The sequence below is a fragment of the Pantherophis guttatus genome, chromosome 1, assembly GCF_059756535.1.
Source record: "Pantherophis guttatus breed Tessera chromosome 1, ASM5975653v1, whole genome shotgun sequence".
Taxonomy (NCBI): Eukaryota; Metazoa; Chordata; class Lepidosauria; order Squamata; family Colubridae; genus Pantherophis; species Pantherophis guttatus.
The window spans coordinates 175,924,327-175,942,494 of NC_142063.1; the positions used below are offsets into that span (position 1 = coordinate 175,924,327).

Consider the following 18,168-nt stretch of genomic DNA (forward strand, 5'->3'; position numbering starts at 1 on the left):
GTGAAGTGGTATATAAGTCTAAGTACTATTGCTATTTAGATTTAGATCCCTTATCATCTTTGCTGCTCTTCTCTGAGTTTTTTTTAAATTCAAAATCATCCCCCTGAATTCCAAATATTTTTATTCCACTGGTGTTCCAATGATGTAGAATAGCAGTCCCCAATCTTTCCGGCTTCGTAGATCGGCAGCAGCAGTGGTAGCAGGCAGCGGGGGGAGGACATGGTTTCACACACGCAAACTACTTGTTAGCATGTGCAAATGGAGCTTCGTGCATTCGCCTGCCACTTGCGCAGCCCGGTTCCCAATCGGCCATGGCCTGGTACCAGTCCTCAGACCAGGGGTTGGGGACCCCTGGTATAGAAAGGCAGAAAAATAATTTCATTTTAAATGAATGGTATGCAAAATATTTTTAATTTGATGTTTTTCACATTTAAAACATCCCATTTCAAATTCAAAACAGCTCTTCCATCCTTACCTGATCTGTTCTGCTACTATTTGGACATGGATTTAATTGTATTTATTCATTATGGAACAAGTCCCCTCATACTTTACAAATAGCATTTCACAATATAGAGTTTCTGTTCAGTTCTCCATTCAAACAGGCCTGAAGGGTTAAAAGTTTCAAACAAAGTGTCTTGGATGTTGCTGCTCAAGGCAACATAGAATCTCTTAAATGGGATAAGTGCTTGAAGAAGCTGACATAACATAAATCAATTTTCCAGATAGAAAATTGTATATTTAACAATTTACATACCCCAGCACCTTAAAAGTATGTTGTTTGTTTGTTTTAAGAAGAGCACTGTTTGAAGATCTCAGTTATGTGGTAAAGTAACAGATGTTACATGAAGATATTTTTTTTGGCAGAAAATGCATACAAGGTGCTTGAGTTGCTGCTAACATGCAGATATCCTGATTATAAATGATACTTTGTAACACAAATTGATCATCTAGATACCTTCTTAAAATCAAAGGCATATTTGGGACATTCACAATTTGCAGGGAACAGCCTCACTAAGATGACTATCTTCTGTATCAAAAACATTAAGAACAGAATGGGTCAACTTGAGCTGAGGTTGTTTGCAGGGGTGATGGGATAACACGAAATAGGCTGAACCTCTTTTTTAGTATTGATTGTAGTTTCTTCATATGGTCAAATAATTGATTAATAAATTAACTACTATTACCATTGTTAGTTTTACTTTTATTTTGGTGCATTGCACATCGCCAAGTATTATGTTTGTGTTAGGTGGCCTTATAAATTCTGCTAATAACAACAGCAATAACAGAATGCTGCTTCCAGGTTGGAACACTTTTGGTATGGTCAGGACAGCACTGGCACACTTCTGGTAAGGGCAAAACATCTCATGTCAGCCCTGAACTCTTTTCTGCAAAATTTGAAACATCTCGTACATCACTAGCTATGCTCAGGAGCTGAGCTGAGCTGAATATGCTGGAAGCTCCAAGACAGGGATCCCCAACCCACAGACCACAGACCACTACCAGGCTGCAGCCAGTTTGAAATTGGGCTGCAGGAGAGTTGGGCAAGTCTGGCAGATACTTGAGCAGAGGGTGCTTGTGCTTGCATGCAAAGCTCCACACAAATGGAAGCCATTGAGTGGAGAGCACTTGCGCTCATGCGAGTTGAGCTTCGTATGTGAGTACAAGCACCCTCCACTCAAGTGCTCTCCACTCGTGTATGTGGAGTTTCACATGAGAGTGCAAGTGCTTGTGACTCACGCAAGTGGAGCTTCACACACAAGCACCTTTCGCTCCTGCGTGAAGCTCCATTTGTGCAAGTGGAGGGCATGCGGGCCCACCACTCACACAAATGGAGTTGTGCGTGCACCCATGCCCTGCCATACACACATTCTCCCTCTGCGCCGGGTTGGGCCGCCAAGCTGGAAAGGTTGGGGACTGCTGCTCCAGGGGATAGGGGAAAGGCCATGTATGGCCTTCATACCTTTTCTCCTTGTCCTCCATGCATTCTGCTGGAAATCTAAAGGAAAGAAGCATTTAAGTTTGCCAAAGTAAAAATACGGCCATATACACATCCTGGCATTTGACTTTATTGGATCCTAGAGAGTGTGAAGAGGTATACTGCAAAAAATGGATGGATACATACTAATCATATCTACAAGAAGCTCAAGCAGGTTCTTTGTCATGAAAACAAATGGAATCCATCACTTGGATCAGGATAATAATTTTGCCAGTATTCTGGACTACTGTAATGCTCTCTACATGGGGCTCCCCTTGAAGAGCACTCAGAGGCTCCAACTGGTCCAGAATGCGGCCGCGCGGGTGGTTATGCGCGCGACTCATTGCGCCCATGTGACACCTGTCCTGCGCGAGCTGCACTGGCTCCCAGTGGTCTTCCGGGTGCGATTCAAGGTATTGGTTACCACCTTTAAAACGCTCCATGGCTTAGGACCCGGGTACTTGCGAGACCGACTTCTGCCACCAATAGCCTCCCACCTGCCAATCCGCTCACACAGAGAGAGACTCCTCAGGGTGCCGTCGGCCAAGCAATGTCAGCTGGCGACACCCAAGGCGAGAGCCTTCTCTGTGGGAGCTCTTGCCCTTTGGAACGAACTGCCCCCAGAAATACGCAAGATCTCCGACCTCCGTGTGTTTCGCTGTGCCCTTAAGACCCTACTGTTTCACCAGGCAGGGCTAACTATGTAATTATTTTAAATTGGGAGTTTTAAATTGGGGGTTTTAATCTGGGCCGAAATTGTGTAATTTTTTAATAATTTTAAATTTTGATATTTGTATATTTTTTGTTTTAATAGGCTGTACACCGCCCCGAGTCCTTCGGGAGAGGGGCGGTATAGAAATAATAATAATAATAATAATAATAATAATAATAATAATAATAATAATAATAATAATAATTATTATTATTATTATTATTATTAATAATAATAATAATATTAATATTATTATTAATATTATTATTAATATTAATATTAATATTATTGATTAACTTACCTTATGGTAACTTTGTCTATACAAAATTAAACACTGTTGTTAATTTTTAATGTCAGAATTAAATATTGTTGAATATATTAATAGCTGCTTATTTCAGATCCTCATATTTGCAATATTATTGTTTTTCTAAAATTTTACAGTTTCTGAAAAATTTTGTGAATTTTGTCAAATTTGGCTTACTGCACCTGAGAATTTTTTAAACTCTCAGTATAAAAGATATTGTTTTTTAATATTGTAAGTCACCCAGAGTTACCGTGGGGTAAGATAGGTGGCTAAGAAATTTTACATAATAGAATAGAATAGAATAGAATAGAATAGAATAGAATAGAATAGAATAGAATAGAATAGAATAGAATAGAATAGCATTAAAAAAATAGAGTTGAAAGGGTCCTTGGAGGTCTTCTCGTCCAACCCCCTGCTCGAGCAGAATACTCTATACCATTTCAGATAAATAGTTGTCCAGTCACTTTTTAAAAGCCTCTGGTAATGGAGCACCCACAACTTCTGAAGGCAAGCTTTTCTATTGGTTGATTGCTCTCACTGTTAGGAATTTTTTCCTTAGTTCTAAGTTGCTTCTCGCCTTGCATTCAATTAATTTGCATTCAAATGCAAACTAAACAATTTTCCTCAATATTAGTCAGAAGAAAGAAGGAGTGATTTCTGTTTGAAAAGCTAAAGCAGTAAATGATAATAGTTTTGTGCATAAGCTTGTGCAATTCTTACATTCAACCAGTTTACCAGAGAACTTGTCAGTCACTTATGTAGACTCAAATCAATGTCCTGTTAAAGGCACTGAAAAATTATCAAGTTTATCTTAAGGGATACAAACTGTACATAATTATTATTCAGGATAAATGTTACACAGGCTTGAAACTAATCTGATTCTCTTAACTTTTATAAATGTAACCATATATTTGAATCAAACAAACATGTACAGTATAACTCTGGCAATATGGAAAGTTGCATACTCTTCAGATACACTCTTTATACCTTGAACTCTTACAAAATAGATAAATACATTTTACACATGACAGCAACTATACTTAAGTTTTAAAATAGAGTGTAGAAGCAGACAAAATATACACCAAGAGTAATCTACACACTCAGCCTCTAAAAATAAATTGAAGTGCTACATTTAAATGTAACCCAATGCTAAAGCAATATGACAGCTGGCATTTGTCTTTCTCAGGAAAAACCAATGACAGAGTTTACTCATTGTGACCCAATGGAAACTGCAGCAAATGCTAAGCTATTATTGGAATATTTCTAGCTATTAGTAAACAAAAGTCCCTAAAACAGGCTTTTAAGAATTGAAAGAAGAATGTGCAGAAAACTTCCTCACCTTAAAATTTACTTTGAAGAAAATATATAGCCATGAATATATTTTTAAAATATATAAACACCTGATACTATAAAAGTTACAGTACCTTACAATAATAAGACATAGCCAATTTATCTCCCTGGAAAAGTGAGATTAAACCAATATACATGATTTCTGTGTAGGTTATCCTAATTACAAAGTGTGGTAAACACATGTGTCTCTTCATTCCACTGTGCATATTTTAAGACATATGATTCAGGAATTTTAATTCAAGCCCATATAATTTTATTTATTTATATTCCACCTGAATTATTTTTATCAATAACTCAAGTGGCGAACATATTTATTATACCTTCCTCCTATTTTCCCTACAACAACCCTGTGAGGTAGGTTGGGCTGAGACAGAGAGAGACTGGCCCAAAGCCACCCAGCCAATCCTCATGCCTAAGGTGGAACTAAAAGTCACAGTCTCCCGGTTTCTAGCCCTTTAGGATAGGGATCTCTACCCTTTAGGATAGGGATCCCTAAATAGGATTTTATTTGGGTGGAGAGAGAAAAATCAATTGGGGCTTCTCTTTGTCTATGTAATTTGACAAATGTCCTTTCTCCCTTGAGAGTGGAGACAGCAGCCAGATGTGGGTTATGCTCATTGGTCAAATGTGGACTGAGCCTGTCAATTAATTATTAAATCCCGCCCCTATTCCTAGGGATCCCAGCTTTTTTGCTCAGTCGTCAGACTGGACAGTTGTGTGGAAAGTGTTCTCTATCTGCTTTTCAGCGTTAGAGTGTTATTTCTGCTTAATTTCTTCAGTTCTTTTATCTACTGAACATTTTAATTTAATTCACCTATACTTCAGAAGATTCTTAGGACATCTGAGGACGTTTTCTACTTTCAGCATCAGAAAACATCATTGAAACTGGTCAGTTAATCATTTCCTTGGAGCATTCCGCTCCCTTAAGGGGGGCGGGGGGTTTAATTTTGCCTTTATCAGCAGAAGCTATTTTAAATGTAAAAAAAAAAAACAAACCAATTGTTGAGTCTTGCGCTCACCTTGTCACAGCTAATTTAAGCTGATCATTAAAGTGGAGTTTCGCACTCCCTCATGCTAACCGCTTGTCGGCCACTGAATAAAGTCACAGCTTTACAGATTGTTGCTACAAACTTTACATCAAAGTCGGCTTTGACGCTTTTAAAAACAGCCTCCCTTTGCTGCTGCTGACTTTAACTGATTTCAGCTGTTTAGCGCTGAAATGCGGCTAAAAATTTAGCCGAAAAGAGGAGTCTCACGCTCCCAAGATCATCTAAAAACCTTTTCTAACATAAATTGATTTCAGCTGCTTAGAGCTGAGTTGCGGCTTCAAATCTAGCCGAAAGAGGAGAATCACGCTCCCAATATCAATTTACGCTCCCAAGAGCAATTAAAGCCTCATTTAATAATTATTCTACATAGGTACTTATAGTTACCTTAATGGCTTTTAACTGTTGGAATTTTATCTCTGCCTTACAGTTGAGCCTCGCGCTCACATTGACAGTTGAGCCGGTTGCCATTTGAATACCGGCAATAACTCAAGTTCCATTCCTGAGAGCCTCCAGCCTATCAGGCTGTGCCAGTTGAGTGCTGAGACGCCATTTTGATTACTGGCGCAGCTAGAATTTTACATTTACCTGAGAACATTAAACATATTAGCCTTTATCTATCCTTTCAAACTATTGAAAAATAATAAATATTTTAAATAACTTACATCTTACTGATTATAGATTTGGTCTGATTCCCAATCTATTATTATGCCTAAAGCTATCTCAAAATCCAAACATGGCCGAAAGGCCACAGTAAGAGAGCAATCACAGGCTTCATTTAGGGAGGATCATAATCAGAAACAAAAGGAATGTGTACTTCCTATGCGCACAACCGCAAAACATTCTTTGGTGACTCCCAGTGCTGTCATCAGTCAGGACAAGACTGTTAAAAAGTCACGTAAAAGAAATAATTATACTGACTCTAAGGTTTCTTAGTTCAATCATCTGAAGTTTGGGGTTCTAATCCCGTTATGGGTACAACCACTACTGAGGAGTCTAGCGCTCCCACATTCTCAGTGCTTAATGCACCTACATCCTCTGTTCCTATCCAAACTTCTAATGAAGTGGACAAGGCTCGAGATCAAGCGCAAATCAATTGGCGCACAGAGGACATTCAACATATGATTAATATGGATGATGCTATTTCACTATAGCCATAAACTTTTGCATTTGAGGAGTTATCTCGCTCCCTGATTCTTGCCGCTTGTCGGCAGTTTTAAGAAAGCGCAGAGTTTTTCCCTGCTATTTTAAACTGCCTCACAGCTGATTGAGGCTAATTAACATTTTCGACTACGAGGCTTGACTTTCTCTGGCTATCTCCGTTTATCAGTGCTTTGATTATTTGGCCAAATTAGACTGTTTAAGACAGATCTGCCTTCATTTGAGACTGAACAGTGGTTCAGTTTTTGACAGTTACGCCAGCTCGAGTTCTTAGGTGACTGCTTGGCCGCCATTTTGTTTAAGGGCAAGGACACAGTTTTTTTCTATCAAGCCTCCAATCCTTAGTTCTGTACTGGCTATAAGCATATTCTGTCCTTATGAACTAAGACTGCCACATCTGGCTACTGGAAATGGTGTTGGAGATATAATTTACATCTATAACATGTTTATATTAATTTAAACTACTTTTAAATTTACGTTGACCTATTACAAGGCTGATAAAATTTTAGGGGGTCCTTTCAACCCGATTGATTAATTAAGGCCAGTCATGCCTAAGGCTCTGGCCAAGTCAAAATTAGTGCCACAGTGCGAGAGCAGTCAGTGGATTCTAAAATGGAAGCTTCCAAGCATACACAAGGGGAAGGAGTAGCAATTAAGCCTTGTTCTGAGGCTCTTCCTAAGCGCAAGGAGAAGCTACTAAGAAAAACTATTGGCAAAGACAAAGGCACTGGCTCTGCCCCATTGGCTATAATGGTTGGGTCTCCAGGAGAATGTAGACATGCCTCCTCTCTGACCCAGGATCACATGTCAATACAAGATTTCCCACTATTAGTTGAGCCATCTGATTTATGGGGATCTCCTCCTCCTGTTCGAAGTAACAATAATGTGGAGTCTAGCACTCCCACTCTTACGGTGGCACAGTTTGTGGATAGCTAGCTCTGACAGTTTTCAGAGTTAGACTGTTTTCTTTCATACCTGATTGTTTGGATTTGACCTTGGATGTCGTACTTGGCTATTCTTTTGTTTGCTGGACATCCTTTAATCGAACTGGTAAGTTTCTGTATGTTGGTGGAGCTTTCCGCTCCCATGGGTGGCTAAAAATCACCGGCTTTGCCAGTGGAGCCCTGCATTTTAAACAGCGACTTCTCTTTGCGGAGTCTTGCACTCCCCACGGTCTTTGGGCAGCCATTTTTGTCACTGCCAGCCGCATAACTGTTAGTGGAGTTTTTCGCACTCCCTGTCTCTTGCTCTTGTCAGCCTTTCACTCAGGCACAGCTTTTCTCCAGCAGACTCAATAGAGCCGCTTCTCAGCTGTTTGAGACTAGCTGCCGGGTTCTGAGTGGAGTCTTTGCGCTCCCTAACTATCACCGCTTGTCGGTTCTTTTCCTCCAGGTTCTGATTCTCTCCTGCAGAAATGAACAAAGCTCTGCCCGCTGTCACTATTAACCGCTTCTCAGCTGATTGACCTTGCCACCGGCTTCAAAGTGGAGTTTTCGCGCTCCCTGTGGTTTGCCACTTGTGGTCACATCACAAGGGCTTGGTGATATGTAAAATCACCCTAATTTATACCTGCTCGACTCTTTGACTTCTCTTACTGGTCCGCATCTCAGCTGTTTGACATTGCTGTTCTGATCAGTAACGGAGCTTTGTGATCCCTGAGTTGGCAGTTCTGGCCGCCATTATGTTTAGGGGCAAGGCGACACATTGAGCTTCTCTCAGGCCTCCAGTCTTTCTGGCTGTGCCTGCTACCCTGGCCTAACCTTGCCTTCAGCCCTTTTGGCAGACATTGCTTCACCTTACAGGCTTGGGGTTAATTGCCTTCTCTTTTCTCTGTTGCTGCCTCGCATATTTATCTCAGAATGCATCTAGAATTTGACATTCCCCTGATACAGGACTGCCTTGCTTAACATGGAGTCTATTTTCCACTTCTTGGGTGTTATATGGCCTATCATGCCTAAGGCTCTGGACAAGTCAAAACATGGCCACCAGGCCACAGTAAGGGAACAGTCAGTTGCTTCCAAGCGTAAGATGCCAAGCATGTGCAAGGGGATGGAGTATCCATTAAACCTCAGGCTAAGTTTTCTGCTAGATGCAAGGGAAAGCTTCTATGGAAGCCTGTAGTCAAGGCCAAGGACAGTGGTCCTACATCATCTACAACAGCCAGGGTTTCTCCAGGGGAACGTAGACGTGACCTCTCTCCGACCCCAGATCAGATGTTGCTGCAAGACTTCCTGGTGTCAGTTGAGTCAGCTGACTTATTGGGATCTCCCCCGCCTGTGGGGTATCAATGCTGTGGAGCAGGGCTGGATTTAGATGAAAAGAGGCCCTAGGCTATTCCATTTATGAGGCCCTTTCACCTATAATGAAAGTGTAATTTTAATTTTGCTAACAATTTGAATGTAGGCCCCTCTTGATCTTGAGGCCCTAGGCTGAAGCCTAGTTAGCCTATAGGAAAATCCGGCCCTGCTGTGGAGTATAGCACTCCAGCTGGGTTGGTGGTTCATTCACCTGTATCTTCTGCTCTGGTTCAAGCCTCTACAGAGGCCGGCCCAGCCTGAGACCATGATTCTACCCCTTTACGTCCAGAGGACATTCAATGTATGATTGCAGCAATGGGGCAACGATCCCTGTCGACTCATACTTTCTCGACTGCCAGACCGATTACAGTGTATTTGGTCCATTCGGACTATTCGGCTTCGCTGGACAGAGTCGATTTGGAAGATGCCCTCTTGCTTGCGGGCTCAGATTCTCCATCCGTCTCCTATGTCAGTAGACACTCTGTATCGGAAGAGATGGAGCCTCAGGAACCAGAGTTGTCGGAGGTTGAGGGCTTACCTCCGGATCAACCTGCATTCACGAGCCTATTTCCCCAGGCTCTGTTTAAGTCTCTTCTGTTTAACTCCTCAGCAGGACATTTCAGATCTCCAATTTACCATTCAGACACTGGCCTCACACAGCTTCTCTGTTAACATAGAGAAAGCCATCTGAAACTGTCGACTAGAATTCTTCATTTGGGAACTATGATTCTAGAATTATGGTTCCTAGATGACTAGAATTCTTCATTTAGGAACTATATTTGATTTAGTTGAAGGTAAGTTTTTCCTCTACCCGGATCGTAACCCGGGTTGAGATCTCTTGTGGCCAGGGTCATAAAAGATAGAACGTTCAACGTTGCAGAAGCTGTGGATGCTCTACGCTCCCCTTGGCCACAAGGTCTGTTGTACGCCTTTCCACCAATTCCTCTAATTCCGAGGGTAATTCAGAAACTAATACTGGAAAGGGCGGAAATCATTCTAATAGCGCCACATTGGCCAAGAAGGTCATGGTTTGCAGACCTCATGAATTTATCAGTGACTCCTCCTTGGAGGATACCATGTATCACGAATTGCCTCAGCCAGGGTGTAATCACACATCTGGAACCACAATGGCTACAAATGACCACATGGTGGTTGAACGGGATGCTCTCCAGCGAAATCACATTCCATCTCCAATAATTAGAACCATGCAGGCATCTAGGCGGTCATCAACACAACGAATTTATTCAGCAACTTGGCACACATTTACATCTTGGTGTGAGACCCAAGGTTTTTCTGCTCTTCAAGCTTCTGTTTTGCAGGTACTGATGTTTTTACAGGCTGGTTTAGAAAAAGGACTTTCTCCCAACACTCTCAAGAGACAGGTGGCTGCTATCTCATCTATCCTGACATATAATTCCAATAATTCATTGTCACAAGATCCCATGATTCGTCGTTTTCTCAGAGGAGCAGCTAACCTTTGTCCACCAGTAATACATCGATACCCTTCTTGGGAACTTTCAATTGTGTTGGATTCACTTATGGGTTCGCCATATGAACCAATAGACTCTACCAGTTTATGTCTATTGTCAGAAGAAATTGTTTTTCTAGTCGCGATTACTTCGGCGCGACGTATTTCAGAACTTGCAGCATTGTCGGTCCGAGATGATTTATGTGTATTCCATGTAGATAGAGTGGTCCTCAGATTGGATCCTACTTTTATACCTAAAATTAAATCTTCTTTTCATCGTTTGCAGAAATTGTTTTACCAGATTTTTATTCCTCACCTTCCAATCCATTGGAAAACAGATTACACATGTTGGATGTCAGACGGGCACTGAAGTTATACATCCAGAGGACGGCTGATATTCGTAGGACAGAGTCAATGTTCATTTCCTATCTTCCGGCTTCATTAGGAAATAAGGTATCTTCTTCGACGTTAGGTCGATGGATCCGAACAATGATTAAGATGGCATACGAACTGCGATCTTTGCCTCCTCCTACCAAGGTGACAGCTCATTCCACCAGAAGTGCTGCAACTACAGCTGCTTAGGCTTCTAAGGCTTCATTGTCTGAAATATGCAGAGCAGCTACTTGGACCTCTCCTTCTCCATTTGTTAAACACTATAAATTAGATAAATTTGCCTCTGCAGAGGCTGATTTTGGGAGAAGAGTATTACAAGGTGTTGAGGTCAGGGAGGAGTTTTTCGGCCCAGACTGTTCCCTCCCATGAGTTGGGACAGTGAACTTGGGTATGTCCCACATCTGGCTGCTGTCTCCACTCTCAAGGGAGAAGGGGACGTTGGCAATGCCTGATACGCCCCTTCTCGTTGAGTGGAGACAGCAGCCAGTCCCACCCAGTATCAGTCTGGGTACTAAGAGTAAAATTTATCTAACAGTTTGTTTATTTTTTTCTACTTTCCACACTCAGAGTCTGTCTTCCTCCTTCACCAAAGCTGGAATCCCTAGGAATAGGGGCAGGATTTAATAATTAATTGACAGGCTCAGTCCACATTTGACCAATGACTTTGACACACATACACCTACCTCCTGGAGAGTGTTCTTGATCTGGCCAACTGTTGTGAAGGGTGTTTTCTTCACCAGGGAAAGAATTCTTCGGTCATCCACCACACTTGTTTTCCATGGTCTCCCAGGTCTTTTGGTGTTGCTGAGCTCACCGGTGCATTCCTTCTTTTTGAGAATGTTTCAAACAGTTGTTTTGGCCATGCCTAATGTTCTTGCTATCTCTCTGATGGGTTTGTTTTGTTTCTTCAGCCTAATGATGGCTTGCTTCACTGATAGTGACAGCTCTTTGGATCTCATCTTGAGAGCTGACAGCAACAGATTCCAAATGCAAATAGCACACTTGAAATGAACTCTGGGCCTTTTATCTGCACATTGTAATTGGTGTAATGAGGGAATATCACACACCTGGCCATGGAACAGCTGAGAAGCCAATTGTCCCATTACTTTTGGTCCCTTAACAAGTGGGAGGCACATATACAAACTGCTGTAAGTCCTACACCGTTCACCTGAGTTGGATGTACATACCCTCAAATTAAAGCTGACAGTCTGCAGTTAATGCACATTGTGTTTGTTTCATTCCAACTCCACTGTGGTGGTGTATAGAGCCAAAGATGTTAGAATTGTGTCGATGTCCCAATATTTCTGGACCTGACTGTATATGGTGTGTATATTTGTATCTGTGTCTGTGTGTTTTATGAGTGATATGTGTGCATCTATATGTGCCTTTGAATCAGTTTTTGACTCCTGGACTGGTCCCTATGGTTTTCTTGACAAGGTTTTTCAGAAGTAGTTTGCCATTGCCTGCTTTCTAGGGCTGAGAAAGAGTGACTCCCTCAAGGTTACCCAGCTGTGTGTCTAAAATGGGATTATAATTCACAGTCTCCTGGATTCTAGCCTGCTGCTCTCATTGCAATATATAGTTGCAAACTTTAACGTGACTCACAGTTAAATTTATTAAAAGCATTAAATATTGAAGATTTTCCCTTAAATACTGTGGAATGCCAACATAAAGATACCTTGTTTCTCATGGATCTGATCAGTTTACTCTTTAGGCAAGTTAGTTATCATCGAAGTCCATCAGAAGTCAGGGAGCCGAGGTGGCGCAATAGTTAGAGTGCAGTAATGCAGCTACTTCAGGTGACTGCTAGTTCAGCAGATCAGCGGATCAAATCTCACCGGCTCAAGGTTGACTCAGCCTTCCATCCTTCCGAGGTGGGTAAAATGAGGACCCAGATTGTTGGGGGCAATATGCTATTTAGTATACTGTCTTTGGTGTAAACCGCCCAGAGTCCTCAGAGAGTGGGCGGCATAAAAATATGAATAATAAAATAAATAAATAAATAAAATAAAGTCCTTCAGAATATGGCCCAGAGAAATAGTATGCACATATTTAATTTTCAAGTTTTATGTAAGCATTAATATTTGCTTCCTTTCTAGAATTTAATGCTAGATGGCAAGTCAAAATATTGCCCAAACAAAGGCAATTCTTTGTTGAAAGTTAGTAAAATTTCAAAACTTTGAGTTTAAAAGAGAACAAAAGCACAGCTTGTTCCATTTGGAAAACATCATGTGCTTTAAATGTAACTATCTACTGTAAGGTATTCCATTAGAACAGTCATTTTCAATTTTTTATCTTAGAAAACCATTGCTATCTTTAGTGCAAAAACTTTAGCAAGTGCCTCCTATATATCTATGCTGACAAGCATGAGTTGCAACTAAAAGATGGCATGCCGTTCCTGAAACACATTCAAAGCATTCTCCAGCTTAGAGTGGCCAAAGCCAAACCCTATAGGAATTATTACTTTCCCGTGTGAGCTGAACATGTATCCATGAACACACCCGGTATTTCTCTGCATCTACATATTTTAGAGAGACTGGCAAAAATAACATTTGTGGAAGCATTTCTTTCATTGGAGATATTTTCAACCTTGATATTTTTTAATTTATTAAATTTATATAGTGTCTTTTTGAAAAAAAATCATAGGAACAGAGATAGCAAAACTTTGAGTGAGTTACTCCCTCTCAGCCCAAGATGTTGATGGACATCGATCTACCTTCTGACACTGAATCTGTGTAGTATATTATGGGCTATAAACCTCAAGGAAGACTCATTCATTCTAGAGTTGATTTATGCTGATAATAATAATTGGCTAACACAACGATGTGGATACAAATATATATATTGTAGATCCATTTGTTGTAAGTTAATAAAGTTGTGATTCTGACAGATCCAACTTAGTATATCTTACTTCTTTCTCAATGTAGTTACAATAATTAATTCTAAATGAATTAAGGGGTTTATATACAAATGCATATTCCTTGATTGTTCAGCACCATCAAATTCAATTATATCTTGTCTACTTTCCATCATAAAATCAGTAAATTCCTTAATCTCCCAAACTGAGGATAAAAAAAAGTTAAGAAAATTTAAAATTAAAAATATAAATTTAAACCCCTAGCAAATTCTTTTAAATAAATTCCCTCTGCAAAATTTGTACCCAATGTATCTATAGTTATATCTGAATAATTACTACTATGGATTATTCTAAAAGGTTTGAAAACCAAGTATTTTGAGTATAGACAAGTTAGAACTGTTGATACAGGTTTTATTTTAGATTTATATTGTATGTATGGAAATACTTGAGAGAATAATTATGATCAGTGCGTAATAGCTGTAATGTAAATTGTGATGAAAATTATATTCATAGAATAAAATAGTAGATAGTTTTGAAAAGTATCTAATTCGCTATAAGAAACCAATGGGATGTTTAATCCATTGATTCTTCCTTGGGAAAAAAGCTCAATACTATTTTAGTACTGATTTAAAATTGTGCTTTGAATATTCCAAAACTGTAAGGTTAGCTATAATTCTTGATATCATATCAGTCCCAATATGACCGTTGTGAAAAGAGCAAAATTATTACTGTCTATCCTGATCTTGCCAAATTCAATTACCACTACAAACAGCATTTGTTCTGGCTTTTGTCAATTAAATTAAAAATAACCACAATGCTGATTTCTACCAAACTTCCAGCCTCCCAAGATTGTTGGGGTGGATATTCCACTGATTTTACATGCTGATGATGTAGTTATCCTTTTACAAATTCCACTAGAACTTAGATGGACACTTTTTTAAACCCATTTTTTCTGAGAGGATTTACTGGTAATAAATGACTAGAAAAACAAAGTGGTGGTTTTTGACAAGAAACCCAAAAGATTTAAATGGATCATTGAAGAGAAGGAAATTGTGCAGATCAAAAGTGTCAAGTACTGTTCTTGGAGATAGTACTCCAATCTACAGAAAATATACCTTGACCATGGTGATTCACAAGCACAAGGGAGGACAAATATCTGTGGTCCATGGTGCCCAGTTGTGACCATTCCCTCACTATAAATCATTTTGGCTATACAAATTTTGCATACTCTTTTTCAATTGTTTATATGTGTAATATGATGCTTAGAAGGGAAGCAGAATAATGAAAAAAATGGAAGTGAGAGCAAGGCTGTTAATGCTCACAGTATTGACTCAAATGCCATTTTTTCCCATCCCATTTTTTTTCAGAGGGACCAATTTCCATTATCTTGGCAACAAGCAATCCTTGGGAAATCTACCTGTTGTAGCTTGTTGCTTAAACAAGTGCTTTCTTTGGGATACACTCAAGCTAAAAGAATGATGAGAGAAAGGGTCTTAGACAAAGAATTCCAGGATGAGGTCGACCATAATTGTGGGAAATCATTCACAAATTTTGTAGTTAATCCAAATCAATACATGCGCATGGCAGAAGCTACTTTGAAATATACTTTAAGGTAATGTTGAGATTTAGTAGAAGTCACATCTATTAAAAGTCAAAATGATCCTACTGCTGATATACCTAATACCCATCCATCCATATTTTCATTGCAGTATTGATTAGGTAGAATACAACAATCAGCAGCAGATGAAACAAAGTAAAATAGTTTGTGATTATTTCGTTGATGTTGTCAGTATATGTCTACTTTTGCAAGCAGTATAACAAAATTTGGCTACATTTATTGATAGAATCATACCATTGATAATATCAGTTATACATGGAATAACTTACAACTATTTTCCAGGCAGATACTTAATTTATTTAGCTTTCCTTGTACAGTCGAAAGCCAAGCTTAATGTTTTACCCTCTACTTAATGGGAGATTTACCAAATGGGAGATTTACCAAATTCCCTATGCAGCATAAATGCTATTAAGACCATCACACATGTTCTTTTACTCTGTACCATTAACAAAGTAGTTGAGAAACTTTCATTCTTCCTTTATTGATCCATATCATACTGAATTATACATACATATCCTGCATATATCATACTGAAAGTTTTCTTCTTGATTCCCCGCACCCACCCCCGATAAAGTACCACTTATTATTTGCAATGTACATAGATTTTGTCTGGCAGCAATTAAAATCCACAATTATACAATTAAAAGTAGTAAGTAATCCAGTAATTATCAATTAGACTTAGGTAAACTTATTAAAATTCTTTTATTTTTATTTATCTTTCTCTGGTTTTTTATCCTTTTTATAGCCTTCTGAGTCCTCCTCCCCCATTTAGTCCAGTCTCAATATTGCTATTAAGAATTTTTATAGAGAGATCTTAGTATATTAAGTTTATAGTATTGCATTAGTAACTCTAGATTTTAGTTACTTTTAATAAATTTCAGTACGGTTATTGAAAAAGATATAATTTTATATTGGTCTATGACTGAAATAAAGTTTTGTTGTTGGTTGCATAGTTTTAAACCAAAAAAAGTTGCTATTCCAATAAACTAGAAGTGTTTCTTCAAACTCATGGGATTCCTGCCTGTTAATAACTGCATGAAGTACAATATTTTCTTCAGATATTTGATTAGCTCTTCACTTAATGATTTGTTTATTTTGACTTTTACACGACCCATGAGAGCACTGGTTGATAGATGGTCATAACAATTTAATGAACTAGATAGAGTGAATATCTAGGTATAAAGCATTTGACTCCTAAAGCTCTAAATAAGTTTGCTACACTGCAGCCCATGTACACTTTCCCCCACCACCCAGCTGAATAGGACATAACAGATGGCTGTTTTCCTATTACTAACTGCAGCAGGGAACCAGGAACCACGCCATGATCCTGCTGCAGATCACTGATTTTCCATTGTCGCTAGCAGCAGAACTGCTGAGAGAACAGGGACAGTTATTTCCCACCTTCCAGCAGCCTTATGGTTCATTTATGTGTAGGTCTGGATGAACAACATATACAGGTAGTCCTCGATTTACAACATTAATGGAGCCTGGCCATTCATGTCAGAAGTCGAGGACTACATTAAATGAAGCACCTAACGAACTCCCTGTCCTTGCTTTCCCCAATGCATTCATTAAACGAATGTGCACGTCGTTAGGTAGAGCATGGGGTGATTCAGGGATGGGAGAAACCAAGGGAGGCCTAGCGCAGACACAGGCACAGGCACTCCCAGGAGGCTTCCCCCACCCTCTAAGATACCCCATGCTCTGCCTCCTGGTCTTTGGTTTCCCCAAAGCCCTATGGGCTCCTCCATACCCACCCCATCACCATTCACTTACTTACATTTTGACGAGCTGACAAAGTCAAGCTAGAGACAGCTGCGCCCTCACTGGGTCACGTGATACAATCAAGAAGAAATCCAGTAACTTTTGTTTCTGTTGCAAACTTTTCCTCTCTAGCCTGAGAGGAGTTCGTGAAAAAGTAAGTACGTGAATGGTGACATGGGATGGTTGTAAGGGTGAATTACCATGGGGGGGGGGGGGACTGCAAAATTTGTAACTTTGAAATGGACTCATATTTAGCATTTGGGATGTGCCCCAATGTTACAACGTTCGTTGTAACTTCGAACGTTCGTTGAATGGCCTACTGTACCTCAAGGATTACCTGTACATCTGTAATCAGTGTCAAATCTCATTTTGCTACAGAGTTTACTGAAGTCACTCTCTCTCAGCCAAACCTACCTTAGACTTCCAAATAAAATGCCTTAATCTTGCAGAGAAAAAGGCACAATATAAATATAATGAATAAATAATGTGTGGCTCTAGCACACATTACCAGTATTCTAATATATTCCAGATCATACAGGGCAACAGTGGGAAACATATATGATTTAGAAGGCTTAGCACATTAAGCCTTCTAAAGCATATATGTTGCCCACCCTGTATGACCTAGAATGTACATAAAAATTGCTCAGTTTTATGTTATTCCCAAATACCATTAAAGACTAGGCAAATGATCAATAAGAAATTCTCAATAGGAACTAAGATTTTTGCTTTTTGGTGTTTTCTAGAGATTTGTTTCCCCTCAGGAAAGTTCTGCATTAAATCTACAGTATAAGATCCAAAGTCAGAGACTTCAAAAGGCAAAACATAGGTTGGAGCCTGTTTGGGCCTCGTTGTTTATAGCCTTTGCCAACCTTGTTTCTACAATGGCAGATGTCCCTCTTAACATATTTGAGAATATAAGCAGGGTATAAGTAAGGATGTCTCCTACTTCCATTGCCATAGGACTGTGATGGCAAGCCTACGGCGCCCTGTCTGTGGGCATGCGAGTCGTCACCCCAGTTCATCTCCGCCATGCATGAACGCGCGCCTCCCACCAGCCAGCTGGTCATCGGGTCTCTGCTGTGCATGCGTGGGGGTGGGGTGCATGCGGGGCGCCATGTGCAGGAGGTGGGGTGCATGCATGGGAGCGGGGCGCATGCCTGGAGGCCATGCACTCATTACATTTTGGGGGTTCAGGTGCGCGCATTTGCGTGGGGGCGTGCACG

General features: G+C 40.0%; 1 protein-coding gene and 1 long non-coding RNA gene across 5 annotated transcripts in view; both read right to left on the minus strand.

Moving 5' to 3' along the window:
* ERBB4 (erb-b2 receptor tyrosine kinase 4) overlaps positions 1-18,168 on the minus strand; it is a 1,174,706-nt gene that overhangs the window by 1,124,595 nt on the left and 31,943 nt on the right. The window lies entirely within an intron of this gene.
* LOC117675265 (uncharacterized) lies at positions 104-17,484 on the minus strand. The gene is made up of 3 exons (XR_004594165.3): positions 5,775-17,484; positions 1,961-1,996; positions 104-351 (listed from the first exon to the last, which is right to left on the minus strand). It is a non-coding gene; the product is annotated as an uncharacterized LOC117675265 (long non-coding RNA).